Source organism: Haemaphysalis longicornis, unplaced genomic scaffold (genome assembly GCF_048455015.1).
Source record: "Haemaphysalis longicornis isolate Haplotype H1 unplaced genomic scaffold, Haemaphysalis longicornis Haplotype H1 scaffold_8, whole genome shotgun sequence".
Taxonomy (NCBI): Eukaryota; Metazoa; Arthropoda; class Arachnida; order Ixodida; family Ixodidae; genus Haemaphysalis; species Haemaphysalis longicornis.
In genome coordinates, this window is record NW_027526445.1 from 22,262,029 (window position 1) to 22,267,852 (window position 5,824).

Here is a 5,824-nt window from a genome sequence, read left to right on the forward strand (position 1 = left end):
TTTCTCGGCGTGCTTCGTCTAATGTACTAGGTTTGATAGAAGCCTGAGCGAATTTCTGTACAGCGTGTAGGCATAGAGAAAAAGGTTCTGAATTCTTTTGTGTAAAGCTAGAGCTGCTTGGAAAGCACCATGAGCAGTCTGATATAATGAATGGGAGGCTTAGCGCCAAAAGACGAGGACGTTGGAAGACGAGACAGGCGCTACGCCTATCTCGCGTGCCATTGGTCTGTCTCGTCTGTCACTTTCCTTGTCTTTTAGCGCTAAGCCTCCCATTCAGTACGTAGCAACTAGCCCAACAGCACGTTTAGTCTTAGATAAGTTATAAGGTGTCTTTTGACTGAGCGTTTAGAGTACCCTGACAGGAACTTACGCTTTCGTCACACTGTTTCGTACATATTCGGTAAAAAAGTCCGCAAACCAATATCGAAAGAAAACGAACGAATGAAGGAATGCGGAAAATATTTCATGAGCCTGTTTAGTGTTTCCTTTCCTGTTCTGTGTACCGACCGCTGCTCCTCTACGTGCGACAAAAATGTCAACGTTTGGGTTATTTTTTTTTCCAAATAGCTCCAGGAGGATGGCTCCCTGTCTTCTGATCATGCGCAAACAGGAAGTAGAGATTGGTAGCTATTATCTTTTTTTCACTCAGTTTTTTTCCCATTTTTGCTGCAGGGATTTTATAAAAGAAAAAATTAGATTGATTGTGCTATCACGTGCGGTATTGGCGGTGAGCGCGAACACCGGCGGCGCTGCGAAGCGCACCTCCATGACATCGGCTTAGGGATTCCCACATTAGTCGTCTGCTTCACTCAGGCTCGCTGACCCAGCGGCTTCATCACGCTCGGACACATGTGATGCTTGTCGTGTCCGCACCAGAATTTCTGTGTGCGTAAATGTTTATCATAATATTAGCCTTAAAGTCGCATAAACTAGCTCATGGTGTGAGTTAAAGTCTATAATTTTGGATACCGGTACCGAAGAAACATTGCCGACCTCGCCCTATTCTTTGCGAAGCCGGTCCTGTGCGTAGCGTGACGAGTCAGAGCATCATCTTCGGTATTAAGCACTCTTTCGATCAAAGGCAACAGCCAGCTGCTAGTAGGCGACCAGAGCGAAAGTAAATAACGCATGTGGATCATCGAGCAAATGCCGAGAGAGCTACGAAATGTATTTTGTTACAGTTAAAAAAAATCTTTCAGCTTTTATTGTCCCGTTGACAAACATAGAAACAAAAAACATGGAAGTGAATAACTAATTCATCTAAAACTGACAGGGCGCAAAGTGGACATCATAAATGTAAAAAGCTCGAAATGAACAACTCGTGGGTGGACGTTGTAGTTTATTGTCGCTTTCTCATCCATATTTTCTTTCATGCAACGGCTAGGGGTGGCAATATATTGCGTTCGAGGAACTTGTAGTGCAGATATTTTACCAGCATTCCTCCCACAAATTACTTACGCAACGTCAAAATGTACAGTTGCGGTAAAAAAAGCGAGAATATTACGGTTTTAAGAGTGAAACAAAAGTGTCACTGGAAACGAAAGTGCCATGGGCAACAAAGAGTACCTTTATAAGAAAAGCCCGTTCTGCATGGGGCGAATTTATATGCGAATTTTCTGCTGCGGCGACGCTCGTGCGGCAAAACGATGTTTTCTTCGTCGCTGTGACAATAGATCGTTTATGCGCAAGAATGGCGCCGCAGAGAAAATTCTAAATGCATTCGCATAAGTAGACAAAGGGGGGGGGGGGCGATTACGAAGTCCAAAGTCACTGGCGCACTGGTTTCCGGCGCCGGCCCTAGATGCATGGAGATACTGCATCAACGAGACCTGCGGTTTCGCCCACAAATCTCCCAGAGTTCGTTCGGCCCGCGACTCTCTTCAACGTCGGGGAGAGCACGCTCGCAGAACACCACTGTGAATGAAGTCTTTGCATTAGAATTAGGAATGTCTTGAGGGAAACGGCCCACAAAGGGAGAGTACTTGCGCTTTCCCGACAGGATTCCTGGCGTCATAAACAAAATGCTAGGATGTATTCTTGGCAGGGGGTTGATGGGGCCGCTGAGCATTACAGGGCGACAAAATTTCGAAGGGCAGGGGCTGAAGCACCATAACCAGCCTCCTTACCCCCCCCCCCTTCACCACGCTCCCCGACGCGAGCACTGACTAAAAACAAGGGAGTTTTTTTTTTATCTCCGGCAATCAAAATTATTCTATTCATTTATAACTAGCCGCAGTTATTACCTTAGTCGCAAACCCGCGCAAGGTGTTTGACAAATATTAGTTACGGTTCAGCGGCACGAAACCTCTGCCGCATAACTTCGAAATGCTACGTGAAGCGTTTCCCAAAGACTCCAGTTATTCAAGGAGAAATAGAAGACCTACAAAAGGGGCACAGTGTATAATATTATAGATAACTGTCGCATTAAGATAATTTACGTATATTTATTTACACTTCAGTGACGCCTAGTTAGTGCTGAACCTTTTACAATGCTTTGGTACTGCCGCCATGGCAAATTCTGAGCCTTCTCAGGGAGGCATAAGTAACATTTCTGCATTGTAACTGCGTTTCTCCGATATCAACATTCCTCAGCATTGTCTTTCGCCCATACTCTGAACACCGTAACGTGCGACGACTAGGACCATCACTTCACATTTTTAAAATTTAATTAATTGTATCTCTCCCCATTATTTATTTTCAAAGGGCGCAGCATTTTATCTTCGCTACTAATAACTTATACTGATTCACCTCCAGCCTCTGTAAGCGTACATGTACAGTGAAAAATTATTACCCGCAAACTACATAATATCAAAACGTGTTTCCTTCAAACCAATTTAGCGGGTTATAACTAGATGAATGTACAAAATCTCATGTCTAATGTTTGTGGCACGTATTAAAAAAAAAATACATTTACAGGCGCAGGTAGATGCGTCTTCCAATATGTTTGTTTGTTGAACGTAATAGAAGATATTGTTGTAACGGAATAAATTTGTTTCAACTTTTATTTTTTCTTACATTCTTGACATTTTGTTTTGTATAAATGCAAAACGTATGAACAGAACGCGTTACAAACTATTTAATGTACATTCCCGATGTGATATCTGAGGCGTTGATAACTGACTCATTTCGGTTGTTATGTGGAGTTCTATGCTGAGTAGAGAATCTGTTTTTAGTGACCTCCTGCGCTGATGATTTTCTTTCCTCAGTAGCACATTGCAAATATTCTGGGTACTGTCGGCCCGTGTAGCACCAAACTACAGCGGTTCGAAGCTGTTACTGGATTTATTGAATCTCTTTAGTAAGCCCAATATTGTTCACTCTAAAAGAAAAACTGTTGCGTGTAATGCTATTTTGCTGTTTCTACATACCGTTAGCTGTACACGACACGGGCAAACAGGGCATTTTAATATTAAACTACGATACTTTTCTGCGAGAAGAGAAAAGCAAAAACGCCCCTGTGTTCGAGATTTCACGCAAGGTAAAGATCCTCAGGTTGTCAACAATAACAAGCAGCACTGAACGGCAGCGCGCTTCATCGCCTGTGTAGCGTCAAAGCGTAAATATTATGATAAATCAATCCATGAGATACGACAGTCTTGGTTGGGTTACATAAACGGGAAAAGTTTGGCCTGCCTTCCTTTCTGTCTGTCCATGTGTCTTTTCCTCGACGAGTCCTGCCGGTCAAGAATAAAATAATTAGTCAAAAATGTATATAGGGAGACCGTTTTAAACAAGCAAAGCTGCTGAAATAAGTCACGCATGTCCTCACTTCTTACCGCCACCTATAGCTGATACACGTGTGAGACAAAATTCGAAAATAATCCGCAGTTTCCCAGTGAATCGCGCTTCCAGATGCAGCAAGCCGGGCGCTACGTGTTTCTTCCCAACCGGCGTCTGCCGCAGTGAGAGATTCAAGTCTTCCCAGGCGTGGCTTTACCTATTGCATTTTCAGAGCGGTGAAATAAACAAAGTACACGCGAGACTCAACGGCGTCGGCCGAACGTCGGAATGCATATCGTTCAACATAGGTTCGCTTACCGCAGGTGTGTTTATGCTCTGTGCATTTATTTATGCTCATACATTCGTTATAAGACGCCGGTTGCTTTTACCATCGGCGCAGTGGTGGGGAAAGAGGATATGTTAAAGCGGGTTCCATTTCCGCACCTCATAGACGTTTTAAGAAGGCAGAGATGCACAATGTGCACTCGAATAAAAGCTGGGCCGGCCAATCGGCAGGACCGCACACCGCTCAACAGAGCTTCGCCATTATTCTCTCTCACGCTACCTCTCTACTTTTTGTTTGCTCTTCGTCTGGCTGTCGGAGCTTAACAAACGCAGGGTTGGGGTGCTGTTTGTTCGGGAAGTAACCATCGCACCGGATTACTGAGAGTGTATTCCAGATAGGTCCAACGATGCTGGAAGAAACAACACTCCCTCTCCGGAAAAGAATCTGACCACCCTGGTGTAGTAGTTTGCCGACACCTCCTATGGGGCATGAAAGCTAATTTCGACATTCAGCCCCCTGCAGCTGTATAGCATCCGGAGACGGCGGCAGTCACGGTAGCACCACAGCAGAGGGAGCTAAGAATCTCTATGTCCGGACAGGACGCCTCTGAAACTTGCCATGGGAACGTTCAACCCACAAACCCTGTCTAGCGTGGGAAGCTTAGCTGTACTACTATGGGAGCTCTCTGACATTAAATGGGATATCAAATGGCTAAGCGAAGTTCGCAGAACAGGGGAGGGCTTCACGGAGCTGACTATCGTATTTTGTGCTACCGAGGACTCTATACAAAGAAAGAACAAGGAGTTCTGATTGTTATTCCATAAGGAATTAGCAATCTACCTGGAATAATTATTCAGCATTACCAAAATACTCGCAGCAATTGTAATCAACATAAATAAGAGTTTCAGGTTACTACAGATCGTACAGGCCTATGTGCCAAGAATTAGTCACGATGATGAACCCGTGGGCATTTTCTACAAGGACGCGGAATCCAATCAAGAAGGGAACAACACAGCTCACTGTTTCCTTGGTGAGTGCAACGCAAAAGTCTCGAACAAGCAAGTGGGGAAAGCTCAGTAGTAAACTTTAGAATATACAATCACAACAGACCAGGAAATACACTGGTATGATTTGTGAAGATGGTTGACCTGCACTTGATAAACTCATCCTTGTACAAACGAACGAATAGGAAATTGCATAGAGAAGTCCTGAGGGCGCAACGAACAAGTGAAATTGACTTTATTTTAAGGGACTACCCTGGTATTCTGCAGAACGTAGAGGTGCTTATTAAGGGTAAGAGCAGCGATCGAAGGATGATTAGATGAAAGGTAAGCATGAATTTCAAAAGAGAGACAAGGAACCTCGTGAACAGAAACCCAGTGCGGAGTCAGACATAGGAAGGAAGAGTTTAACCTACCTTTCAAAAACACATTTGTGCCCTTAAATGAGGAAAACGAAGGTAGTGTAGACAATCTAATTAAAAAAAAACCCAACACCGACAATCAAAGAATCTGCATGAGCTTTTGGAGAAGTGGAATGTAGGCAAGAAACTGTGGAACTGGAAAACTGAGTAAGAGAAGAAACGAACAAATCGCGAAACGTAAGAACATGAAGGTGTCAAATGCGATCGATCAATTTCAGTTAGCAGAGCTATTTAAATTGATTTACCAGAAGTAGAAGAAACAACTTTCGTGCATATAACATAGGTGTGATCGCGAAAACGCTGCTGATAAGTGGAAGTTTAAAAGGAACTAAGAGAAAGGTCAACATTTCCAAAGATGGGCGGTGCGCGTCAAAGCCTAGCAGGGTAGAAATAAG